The 13374-nt window shown below is 53.2% G+C and overlaps 1 protein-coding gene across 1 annotated transcript in view; it reads right to left on the reverse strand.

The window, feature by feature from the left end:
- The window catches only part of RTN4RL1 (reticulon 4 receptor like 1), a 67235-nt gene that overhangs the window by 41029 nt on the left and 12832 nt on the right, over positions 1 to 13374 (reverse strand). The gene's annotated exons all lie outside the window — the stretch shown is intronic.

Genomic DNA, 13374 nt, shown 5'->3' on the forward strand with positions numbered 1-13374 from the left:
ATAGGCGGGGGGCCAGCTTACACCAGGCCCCGAGAGCCCCGTTAAAAACTGAGGCCTCCCTGGCGGTCCAATGGCTAAGACTCTGCATTTCCACTGCAGGGGGTGCGGGTTGGATCCCTGATCAAGGAACTAAGATCCTGCATATCACGCAGCGCAGCTGAAAAACAAAACAAAACAGAAAAACAAAGAAAACCTGAGGCCTCTATTTCCAGAGCTGTGGGAAGCCACTGAAGGATTTTAAACAGTCGAAGTGATATGATCAGATCATTTTCCCCAACATCACCTGTCTGCAGTGTGGAGCTGGAGACAAGAGAAGAAGCTAGAACACCAATCAGGGGACTACTGCAATGGTCCAAGCAAGAGATTCAGGACCCTGATGTAAAATGGTAGAAGCAGGGGAAATGGAGAGAAGGGGATACATTTAAGCAATGTGCAGGGGATGGGCTGGGTTGGTAGAAGATGACGAGGGAGCGGGTGACTCAGGTGGTGTTCAGCAGACAGCAAAGCAGGTCCCTCAGCATCCTAGATTTGGACACGTCTATTAATGTGGCCAAAGATTATTGATGCTTGTGTTTTTTTGGAAGGTGCATCAAACTTTCTGACTCACTGTGCTACAGGCAAACACTTCCTCATCAGAATAACCCTTATGGGGACAAAAAATCTGTACTGTGAAGGAGGTGGAGCTCGCGGCAAGCTGCTGGATCACAGCCTTGAGAGAGGTCCAGGGCATCACACACTGGCCAAGTCCAGAGAACCGCTGGGGGCAGATTTCATTTCAAGAATGAGACAGTGGTCACGGGCAAGGGATATATACTCTCTCCTTCCTCTAGGCTAGTGAATTTTTGAGACAGGAAAAAAAAAGCAACAGTAGGAGAAATGTCACCAAGCTATAGTACTTGTATCTCTGTTTCTAGAGACTTCCATGACAACCCCCGCACCCCCACCCCGTGTTCTAGTGGACTGTCAATGCCTGTGGATGATTTCAGAGACCAGAGAAGGAATCCACCTTGATGGTGCTTCCAGAAGCTGGTATCTGGAAGACTTGCGTAGAACACAGACCAAGTCTGAGCAAGGATGCGCTCCTTAAGCGGAAAGCAAGTGGCCGTGAAGAAGTGTTTCTCAGGCTTTCTCTACTTTTTAACAACTGTGCCCCATTAAAAATGGTCATTATGGGTTGCAAACCAATGTGAAGGTACTTAATGTTACAAAACGGCACCCTTGAAAAATGCTTAAAATGATACATTTTATGTTATGTATAACATAAACAATAAAAAGAAACCTTGTAGTCCACTGAAACAACCAACTACTGAAGCTTTCATTTCTCCTACAAACGCCTGCTACAGGGTTGTCTTCCACCCTCAGGATGAACATATTCAACAACAGGTGAGTTACTGCCATGGTCGCAGAGGACTCCATTTTTTCTGTCTCTATTAAAAACTTCTTGCGGGACTTCCCTGGTGGTCCAGTGGCTAAGACTCCACACTCCCAATGCAGGGGGCCCAGGTTTGATTCCTGATCAGGGAACTAGATCCTGCATGCATGCCACAACTAAGGAGTCTGCATGCCCCAGCGAAGATCCCGCGTGCCGCAACTAAGACCCAGCACAGCCAAAATAAACAGTTCTTGGAATAAAATCGAACGGCTAATACTTAAAAAAAAAAAGTCACCATGGAGCTTTTGGGGCCCACTACAGATGCTCTTCTGACTCAGAATCTTTCTAGAGCTGGACCTTCCCATAGATCACACCATTGTTCTGCTTCCTCAAGACACTCTTGAGTTGTGTCTCCAGGAGAAGAGATGGTGTACACGTAAAGCCCTCACTGGGTCACATCGGAGCAAGGGTTTGGAATGAATGCAGGGAAAGAGTCCCTCTCTGGATTCAAAGAGCTGACGCATGTGGGATTTAGATGTCTGACCTTAGCCAATTAGTACCTTGCTGGGTGTAACCAACCGAGTCACAGATTCAATTCAGCAAACATTTATCGAGCAACTCAGAGCCAGCTGAATTCTGTCTGTTCTCTAACTGCAATGAGGCTCACCCTTCTCCCTAGATTAGAGGCATTTGTATTTCAAGGCAAAGAGATAGGTTTTAAGTACCTGTGAGAGGTGGTAATGGATGCTTGGGGAGGGGTGGGCATGGAGCTGAGAAGCGGCCTGTGAGTCAGGACGGCAGGACCTGGCTGCAGGCAGGGAAGAAAAAGTAGCCTGAGAAACCAGAAAAAGCCTGGGGATTTGTTTGTTTTTAAACCGCCCCCCACTTTCTTTTTAATCGAAAAGATAATGCATGCACATAGTAAAAAAAAAAAAAAAACTTTTTTTCAAAAAACACAAAAAGGAATACAATGAAAAATAAATCTCCTTTCCTCTCCCAGACCTCCAGTCCCTAGTATCTTTCTTCAGAGGCATCCCACTGTTACCAGTTCCTTTTGTGTCTTTCCAGAAAATTTCTATCACATACAAGCATATCTTTCTCTTTAAAATCCAAATGGTAGTGCAGTATATTACCACAGCTTTCTCACTTAGCAATGCATCTTGGCATCTAGCCCGTATCAGTGCTACAGAGTCACCCATTCCTTGGAGCACAGAATCCCACTGTATGAGGCTGTTGTAATCTACTTAGTCTGTCCCCTACCGATGGACATTTAGGTTGTTTCCCGTTTCTGCTATTACAAGCAGTGATAACATGCACACTCCTATATGTGCATTTCTGACCACAGGTGCAAGGGGATGCGTAATAAATTCCTGGAAATGGAATTGCTATATTTAGATAGATGTGACTGACTGTGTCTGAGAAGTCCAGTTGGAGCTGTGTCTCCAGGAGAGGACATGGCGTGTCCCGGGCCTCAACCTGCCCTCCTTCCTTGCACACACAAACTCCCAGTTCCCTGACTGACATGTGGCCGTGTCAGAGGAAAGGTCTGGACTGCGTGTAGGGAAAGAGTTCTTCTCTGGATTCAGAGGAGCCAACTTGCGTGGCTGAGGACCCCATTTGGAGCTAAGAGTATGCAGACCCCCTCCAGATGGAGGTTAAGAATGTGCAGAGAGGGAATTCCTGGGTGGTCCAGTCGTTAGGACTGTGCGCTTTCACCGCTGTGGGCATGGGTTGCATCCCTGGTGGGGGAACTAAGATCCCACAAGCCGCATGGCGTGGCCAAAAAAAAAAAAAAAAGTGCAGAAAGATCAAAGTTTAATGGTAAGGCTTAGCACAATGACTGGCACACAAGGAGTGCTCCATCAGCATGAGTTATCACTGGTACAGTGATAAGAAGAAGAGGAAGAAGGGGAGGAAGAAAGCAAGACAGAGGGGGCCTGTCTCGCCAGTGGTCAGGAAAGCTCCCAGCGTCAGTCTGTTCAAGGGTCCGGTTGACTCAAAGGCACCGACCTGGGAGCCTGCTCAGCGCTTGGAGCTGAGACAGGCAGTCTCTCCACTTATCATCGCTTGGCATCTGGAACTCCCAAGCCTTTGCCAGTACCTAATAAACACCATACTTCATGCCTTGCCATTGTCACCCACGCGTCCCCTGACGCCTGCTGATGACGTCTGCCACCACACACAGTCAGCATTTCGGCCTAGCACATGACTCCTTTATGACCTGCTTTCTTTTTTAAGTGGTGAATGTAGCCCAAATGACGTCACCTTGACATAATGAAACTAAATCTGTGTGTTATTGTGGGGAGGAGGGCGGTGGGTCCACCAGAACTTACACATCCAGAAAAGAATGAGCCTTGAGTTTGGGGTCAGTCAGACCCGGGTTTGAATCCTGACCCTGACACTTACAAGCTCTGTGGCCTTGGGAAGTCATTTAACTTCCTTGAGCCTTAGTTTCCTCACCTGTGAAATGGGCTAAGAACTTGTTCTAATAGGATTACTGTGAAGAGTAAGCAAGATAATGGATTATTGATGAATTTTTTTTTATAGACTGGCCTTATTCCAAAAATGATTTCAGGCAGTTGAGATAATGTATATAAGTGTCTGCACATGTAGTGGCCCCACAAAGCATCAATTCCCTTCCTCTGTCCTTCTGCCAAAGTAGTCAGCTTCAGACCCCACCCCCGCCCCCAACACCCCTGTTTCAAGGTACTGCCATCACTCAAAGCACTTCTGGAACTTTCTTGTCTGAAAAGTGGCTCAATTCTTGTGCCAGCTTGTTTCCAACCTAAAAAAAAAAAAAAATTCCAACAACGAAACAAATCACATTCTGCAAATTTCTCATTCATTTATTCATAATACACAGCTTCAAATTACTCTCGGCCTTTTCGAAAAAAGTCACTCCCACCCTCAATGGCCAAGGATTCACCATCACCGACGCTATCAAGAGGAAACCGCTGTGAGGTGAGGCAATTTCCCATGAACCGTTGTGAGCTACCAGATCTGGAATAACGGCAAAGCCTGCCCAGCTCCCACCCCCGACCCCATGACTCCTTTGACTCGGCCCATTCTCGGGGACACAGAATCAAAAACTCTTTGCAGAAAAGTCTACCTTACTTCTCCCTCGTCCCACTCGTGGATCACATTTCCCAATCTTTGGGGTAAAAGCAGGTTGTACTGCCTCTGAGAAGCACCTGCTTGGATGGAATTCACAGACGCTGAGTGCTAGGATAAGGTATTGAGGGGAAAGTGGTGGGTGAGAGTTTGAGAGGATGGAGTGGCCTTCCTTCCATCTTTTATGAGGATATTTAGAGAGGAGCCCAGGGATTCTGGGCTGGAGATGGGATGACTCAGGAGGCAGAGAGCAGGGTCCCCCCGTGCCCACGCCTACTTTGTTACCATGGACCCACCAACTCTCCCAACAGGACACCCACTTGAGCCCTCCTAGGACAAAAGCAGGGCAAACACTTCCCACAGTCTGAATTTGCCCAGATGTTCTCAGGCCAGAAAATGCCAAAGGGCCCACTCCATCCTCTCCTGCCAGCTGGTGAGCTTGTTCCTCCTATGCCCACAATTCCGAAGAAACCCCTGCCCCTACCTAACCTATGAGAAGGCTGCAGGCAGTGCAATCAGGTGGAAAGGCCCTAGCTTCCAGAGGCAGCCAGGCCTGGGCTCAAATCACTTGGGCAGCACGAGCAGACCAGCTGCTTCTCACCTCCAAGCCTCAGTGTCCTTGTCTAGGAAAGGGGATAATACCTATTTGGGTTGGGGAGAGGGGGCTTATTATAAAGATGAGATGATGCAGCCCCTCCGAAGATGGCAACTAATATTCCTAAGGCCCCGGGTGCAGGTCCTGTAACTGGAGTGTGTGGGTTCCCTGCTCACAGGAAGCCTGTTATGATGCCCTGATCCCACGGGGATGGAACTCAGCCCTCTGAGCTTTCACTGTGTGTCTGTGAAAGGAAGGTGGGGGAGGGGAGCCTCCACAAGCAGGAGGGCCTAGAATTGGCTCTGGGAGGACAAGACCTTGGCCTTCCCTCGCTCTCCTCCTTGCAGGCTCACCCCAGAGACAAGGGGGCTGACTCTTGCCATCGATGGAAGCACCATGTGCCAGCAGGCAAGAGAGCACATTGGTTCTGCCCGGCACTCTGTATCTGCAGCAGCCCTCTTAGTGGCTTGCTGCAAGATCTACAGTCAGTTCAGGATGCACAAGTCCTTATCCTCTTGCTAACTGGTTCAAATCGATTGACCTTCAAGTGGGTCTCATGTACAACTGGTAAGAGATGGCCTGTACGGCCAAGCAACCCATGCACTTAACTAGCTGTTGCTCAAGCAACTGAACAAGGCACATTTAACCCAAATTTGTCCGAACACCTTCTCCTCCTAGGCTGCAGAGCCAGCATTTCCCCCATCAGGCTGAAACATCTGCTGGGTCAACAGGCGGACCCTATTAGGCAGGTGGTGATAACACTAAGGTAGAATCCTTGGGGAGGCAGAGGGAGCACTAAGGCTGTGATGAGAGTCCCTGGGCCCTGCCCCATCCTGGCGCAGACCTCCTGGTAGGAGAAGGGGCTTCGTCCCAAGTGCGCTGGCAGAGGAGGGGAGGAAGGTGACTTTCCTGGCACTTCCGTGAGAGGGCTCCCGTTTGCCTTTTGATCTGTTTGCTCGCTCGGGCTTTTCCCAGGAAAGCTTGGGTCTGTCTCACTGAACCCATCTCCGAGGTTAGGTCACCGCTGCTTTCCAAGTGGGAGCTGATGTTTAGTCTTTTATTGTTGCCAGAGTCTGAAATGATCTGGAAATTGGTAAAGACACCGGACACCAGGAGATGGCCTAGGAATCTTGGCCAGGCTGGGGGTGGACAGCAGCTCTCCCCATCTCCCCTTACCCTCTCTGTGCCCCCCTGCGGAGAGCTAGCTGCTGGCTGGGAGTGTCTCTCAGCCTGCCAGAGCGGAGGCCAGCCACCCCTAACTTTCCTCAGCTCTATTTATAAACCTCTGCTCTGCTCCTTCTGAGACCCCTCCTCAGGGTTTGAGCCTCACTGCTTTGCCTTATCAGCCTTGCTTTTTACAAGCACTTAAATTCAGGAGAAAAGGGAAAAAGTGAAATCAGATAGAAATGCAGGTCTGTTTGCCGTTTTCTCCAATGCGATGGTTCTGGGTAAACAGCAGACACCTTTGATGAAATCCCAGCAGGCTTAAACCATAAAGCTGGTTACAAACTCAATCTGTCAGAGATATCAGATTTGAAATTGTTTCAAGAAACATGTCAACATTTTCTAATGCTCCTTAAAAAAACTTCCTGGGCAGCCCTCTGTGGAGTCTGGGTCAGAGAGACAGGGTGGGGACAACCCGGGGACTCGGCCAGCCAAGAGCCCAGGAACAGGCTGTTCCAGCTGCTGGGGGGCCCTACCAGCTGTACAGGCCTTAGTGGCCACGTCACAGTCATTGTCCAAACCAGGCAGAACACCAGCCTCCCTCCTGTGCGCCACTGCACCCCCCGCCCCCCAGTCTGGCCTCTCAGCCTCCACCCTTAACTCCCTACCTTCTATTCTCCATACTGCAGCCTGAGGAGGCTTTTTAAAATGTAAATCAGATCACGCCGTTCCTTTGCTTAATACCTCTAATGCCTTTGCGCTGCACTTAGAATAAAATCCAAACTCCTCCTATGGCCTACAAAAGCTCCTACGGGATCTGCCACTGCCTGCTTCTCCCCCACTCACTACAGTCCAGCCTCCCCGGCCTTCTTTCCAGTCCTAGAACACCAATCTCTGCCTCTGGGCCTTTGCGCTTGCTGTAAACTGCCTGAGATGCTTTTGGCCCGACCCTTGGTCATAAGCGCCCTCTCCACCCCAGCTAAAGCTGGTCCTCTCCCAGCCAAGCACAATATCACATTACAGTTTATTCTCTACACTAAACTCAATCGCTATCTGAAGTCACCTTACGTGTTTACTCATTAACTGTTTCCTCCTTTGGAACGTAATCTCTCTGCAGGCTCCCAACCTGGGTGTCCCCTTCCTGGCAGCCTATGACTAGCGTATAGTAGGTGCTCAATAATGAATTGCTGCATGAATGAATGAGCAGCAAGGATGTCATCACGCCTCTAGGTATCCTCCCAGACAATGCCCAGGAGTACAGCACCATAGAAATATCTCACCAGCCTCTCCTAACTGGCCACCTGGCTGTCCCTGCCCCACCCAGGCCTCACCCAAGGTCCCTGCAGGCTTTGGGCCACCGGGCCTTGGTGGAGCCTGGGGGCAGGAGCTCAGGCACCCGCAGGGATTGGACTGTCTCCCCACTCTCACTGCCCCCTTCCCCCGGGCTGTTTCCTTCCTCTCCGAACCCCCTCCACCCCTTCTCCTCCCCCGGGACCCAAACTCACACAGGCTTGAGACGGAGGGATGGGGGGCCGGGGGGGGTGCGGGGGGGAAGCAAGGGCGCGACAGCACCCTCCTCGCTGGCCTTCCTGGACAAGCTCAGGCGCCCGGTCGGCTCGGACCTCCCGGGTCTGGGGCCGCTGAGGGGGTTGGGGGGCGAAGAGCGATGCCACCCGAGCGCTCAGGCCCCCAGCCACACCCCGCCCGGGCCGCGATCGATCCCTGCTGCTCCTGCCTCATTACCGAGGAGAACGGGTTTGGCGGAGGAGCCAGACGGCTGCGGAGGGGGCGGGGAGGCCTCTCGGCTCCCTGGCCCGGATTAAATATTTACTATGTTTTGTTTGGCCTTTGGGGGAGGGGCAGGAGGGCTGTAGCATCCGTCCGGAGCTGCCGGCGAGGCGGGGCCCGGAGGTTGGGGCTGGGTTCGGGCCCCGCGCCCCGCACTGAGCCTCCGGGGCTGGCCGGCACCCGAGTACTCCTGGCCCGACCCCTCCCGGGGCGGGGATTCTGCTACGGAGCCGCTGGGCCGCGCTGACAGATCTGGGTTACCGCTCTGCTGCGGCGCGGGAGCTGTGGGCCGCCCGGGAAACGCTTCCCACCCCGCGGGCGCCTAGGCCAGAGGGCCGGGAGGGGCCCCGCGCTCGGAAACCCGCTCCCTCGCCCGCGTGCGTTCTGCCATTAGACCCCCGAGCCCGAGCCTGATCGGCCGCTGCCGGAGCGCCTGGGCTGTGCTAAACCGCATCTTCTCTAGTCCTCCCGCCTCTGATCCCAGCAGCAGCCCTGAGCCGGCTCCACTCTCCCATTGCACAGATGTGAAATCGGAGGCAGAGAAGGAGACGCGGGGGCCAGACTGGACACCCAGGAGCGCCCCCAGAGCCCGGGCGCTTCCTCACCAGGCTCGCCCGGCATCAGGTCGCACTTTTCTACCTAAGGCTGTGTCGCGCCAACGCCCTGGCGCGCTCTGCCCACCGGCCTGACGGGCTTCGGAGAAGTGGAGAGAACCGCGAGTAGTCTGGGCACCGAGGGGGACTCCGGGAGTGCTCTCAAATGCCTGCCGGATGGGCGGGTTTGCCACGCTCCTCTGCAGCCGGCTAGGACCCTGGAGTCCCTTTACATGGGCACACACACAACTCCTTCCTAGTCATCCATTTACTGTTCCCTGCTCGGAAGAGGTGTGCTGGGGACACAGAGTGCTGGGTAGACAGGGTCCATGCCCCCATGGAGTGCATAGTCGGCTGTGCACACAATAAGAGCTGCTGTCCCTTTCCACCCCTCTGCTCGAATGTACACTATGACACACACACACACACACACACACACACACACACACACAGGGTGACTACTCTCCAACAATCCTGCTGCATGGACATAGACCCACCCTAAAAGGCTGCTCACATCACATTCTACACGGGCAGGTACACACACACATGCCCAGCCCACTGCAATCCCATCTTTACATATATATGTGTACACATGCCCACATACATGCACACAGCAACTAAGGAGTGGCTGACCCACCCCTTATATTAGTGGGTCATGTGTGTGCCCACTAATATAAACACATACACACACACACACACACACAGAGCTGCCCCATCCCTATACATGCATGTGTATATGCGAGTACACACATATTCACTCACAAAGAACACCCATCTCCACCTCCATACGTGTTGGTGTACATACCCACAGAGCTGACCATCCCCTCATCCCATCCCTGCACACACTTGCACTGAAGTGTCCACTGCCACCCCATCCCTATACATGTGTGTCCCCCCTACACACACACACACACACACACACACACACAGGCACACAGGCACACACGCATGCGCACTGACTACAGGCGGCTGGGGAAGAGCCGCAGCCTCCAGCCCTGCTCCTATTTCAAGAGGAGCATTGCTGGAAAAGGAACAAAAGCAAAGCTGGCTATAAATAGCCACCTCCCTCCCTGCTTTTCCTGCCCTCCGGCCTCAAGGCCGTGCGTCTCCTCTCCTGCCTCGGGCCCAGAGCAGCCAGGGCAGGGCTGTCCCCAGGAATGGGCAGGGGGGTCCTAGAGGCCCTGTGGCCAAGCACTGAGCACTGGGGCCGGCCAGGGGCTCTGGGCCTGGGTAGGTGCAAGGGCCCACAGCCTGCCACCTGCCGCCAGCCCTGTGTGCATGTGCCCAGCTTGGAGGGAGGGAGGCCCACTTGGGCCAGGCGTGGTTGCTGCCTCAGCAGAACTGCAAAGGCTGGCAGCTGCAGGGGGAGGAAGGCGGGTCTGCCAAGCAGCAGCCACAGCTGCCCCTGCCGGGCCCTCCCTTCCCGGCCAGGTTAGACCTTCCCTGTGTTGATTCCTGGTTTGGTTCCTGCACCCAGAGTTGGGGATATTGGGTGCCCTGTCAGGAAGCCACCGTGGGGTGGAGGAAAGGGTGGCAAGATCAGAAGTGGGGGAAAGGATGCAAGTCCTACTTTGAGTTCCAGTTCTATCACCTACTGATCCACCAGCCTTAGGACAGGCTCCTGATCATACCACCCAGCCTCGGTCTCAACCCCCTCTTCATGGGGTGTTGGGAATGACGCATGAAAAACCGGCATGCCTGGCAGGCCCTTGAGAACTGTGGAAGGCCATGGGATGGGGGAGATTACAGACTGCTCTCTGTGTCTGAGAAGAATTGGATTAAAATAATACCTTTATTTTGTATTTACCATGTGCTAGGCACTGGGCTATCTTTAGTTTATTTCATCCTCTGTGAGGTAGGTACTATTTATATTCCCATTTTACAGATGGAGAAACTGAGGTTCAGGGGCTCGCTCTAAGTTCACACAGGTCCCTGAAGCACAAAGCCAGGTTGCAAAGCCAAGCTGGAACTGAAACCAAAGCCCTCTTTCTTACGTCTTATACTGTGGGGGACTGGGGGACCCTGGTTCTCAGGTTAGCCCCTCCTCAGGGACCAGTGGAGGGCTGGGCTGGGCTGCCTGGGCTGCCTGGGACTGGAACTCAATGGGCTGCAAGGAGTGAGCCGGCATGGCCCTCTGCTCCTGAGGCCCCCACAGGGACTTGTGGGATCAGCCCACCTCCCACCCACCCCTCCTGTCCCTAGCTCAGGCAGACCTACTTTCAAGGCTTTAATCCTTTTTGCTTAAAGGATTTTTTTTTTTTTTTTTTTTGCTTGGGGAAGACTTGGTCTGATCAGAGGAGAGACGCAGGGAGCTGACAAGCCGCAGAGGATGGGGGGTGGTGAGGAGAAAGAAAAACGTATTTATTACCCTCAATTATTAAAAAATAGATAGTACCAGATCTTAGGTCCTGGCAGACACTGCAGTGGCATTTGTGCAAAGACTGTTTTCTCTCCCTTTTCTGTCTCTGTCTCCCTTTTTTTCTTTTTGTTAATTCTGTTGAGATTGTGATGTTTGTAGTGTGGCTAGCTTGTTAGTAAAAAATGCCCTGGCCAGTTCCCAGCGGGCTGGACAGCCGAGAGGCGAACAGAGCCTGCGACCAGGGAGCCTCTGTACCCAGGTACAGGGAGGAGCCGGACCCCTTCTCAGTGGAGGAGAGGGTGTGGGAGGGAAGGATCTGTGTCCCCGTCTGGGGCTGCTCAGGCTGGGCCCCGGCAGGCACGTAGCCCCAGCTGTTTCTCCCCCGCTCCCTGCCCTCTCAGGGCAAACCCACCAATAACCAATAATATACCCGCCCCCCACCCCTTCCCATGTTGCTGCTCTTTCCAAGGGAGTGGAGAGAGAGAAATCGATTCCAGCTTCTTCTGTGAGGGAGGTGACCGCTCTTGCCCCAGGCTTCTGAGGGCTTTGCCCAGGGGCACTGCCAGCTCCCCAGACACACCCTGCTCGCCCCAGGACTGTATCAGCCTGTTGAAAAGTGGGCAGATCACCAGCTTGGTGCAAAGATGCCAAGGCATCCTGCAGGGTCCCAAGGCCCATTGAGGCCTGATTCCCTAGCAGGCAGGTATACACGCCCAGCCTCTTTTCTTGTGGATCCTGCCACAGGGCAAGGTGGGGCCCTAAACAAAAACGAAGAGAGGGATCTCCAATGAGGAAAATGACCAAGAGGCAAAGCCACTGAGAAGCAGACTATGGCATTCGTTTTGGTACTTGAAGACCTCACAGAGCCTGGCACACAGTAGGCCTCGGTACAGGGCTGTTGGATAACAGATCAGGATGATGAAGACAGAACAGCAGCAGCATTTCACTGAGGCCTTGCTACCTGCCAGGAAGGTGCTTTACACCCACCTTGTCATGAGTTCTCAGAACCCCAAGAGGCAGATGGCATTGGCCCCACTTCTCAGATGAAGAAACTGAGGCCCAAAGAATTAAAAGCATCTGCCCAAGGTCAGGCAGCTGGTAAGTGGCAGAGCAGGGCCCTGATTCCCGCCCATCTGGCTCCACAGCCTTTGCTCTCAGCTACTCATCTCTCTATACAGAGGCAGCAGGCAAACCCGAGCAGACCAGGAATACGTCTGAGGAGAACCAGGCAAGAAGCAGTGTCCATTTCACAGCCCAAGAGACAGAGTTACTGGGCTGGGGCCAGGCTTTCCTTTCTGATCAGGGAGACCCTGTTTTTGGAGGGAAGGAAGAGGCAGCTGAGGAGAAGACAGGGCTGTGGGCCAGTGGTGGGTGGATGATGTCCCAGTTTTCTGGGGAGGCTTTCAACCTCTTCTTACTTTCCTGAACCAGTGAAAACCATTTGGGAATGCTTTCCAACTCCCCCGCCCCCCAGCCCCGCACTGCCTTACGGAACTTCTCCTTGACTGTAGGCAGAGGGGGCAGGGAGTTCAGGACAGAGCCAGTGCTCCCCAAAAAAGGTGACCCATCCCTGTTGGTCCCGAGACTCCTCCCCCTGTCCAGGGCTGGCCTATGTCATTTTGTCCACTCACACGGACTCAGCCCTGGACACAGAGAGGCGAAGTTTCAAAGGGCACTCAGATCTGGCCCACAGGAAGGACAGCACAGGAAGTGACCACTCATGCTACTAATACTGAGGCCGCATTGGTTGAACTCCTAGTCTGGGTCACGGTAAAGTGCCAAGAACGTCATCAGCATCACCTCATTTAAGCTTCACAACCCTACAAGACAGGTGCTCTTGGTGGCCCCATTTTACAGATGGAGTAAATCAAGTTCAGAGAAATAAGGTCATTCCCAGGACTTGAATCTGGGTCTGGCCAGATCCCCACTTGGAGGTGAAGGGCTCAGCCACTGACCCCTGGAATGAGCTCTCCCTACCAGACCCTCTCCTCTTGTGGGAGAAAGCCTCCACTGAGCGGGGACAGCCACTAGCACAGCCGCAGAGGCCACCAATGAGGGCTCCACCGGAGTAGAGGTACAGGGAGAGGCTGGCGATGGGGGTCCTGGACAAATAAGGGGCATGTTACCAATCTTGTCAGCCAGTATGCTTTGGACATCGTATGGAACACACCAACCCGATGCTGTGTGATGCTGGGCAACCTACCACGGCTCTCTGGGCATTGGTTTCCTCCGCTGAGTTATAAGGTCTCTTCTAGCACCAAAGAGTCTGCAAATCTGTCAAATTCACCCAAATCCCCTGGTCCAGATCAGAGGCCAGGCCCGTGGTCTTCCTCATGCTCCATCCTCAGGAGTTTTTGGTGCCACAAGCCACTCTGATTCCAAGGAGAGCTAA

This window comes from Globicephala melas, chromosome 20, assembly GCF_963455315.2.
Source record: "Globicephala melas chromosome 20, mGloMel1.2, whole genome shotgun sequence".
Lineage (NCBI taxonomy): Eukaryota > Metazoa > Chordata > Mammalia > Artiodactyla > Delphinidae > Globicephala > Globicephala melas.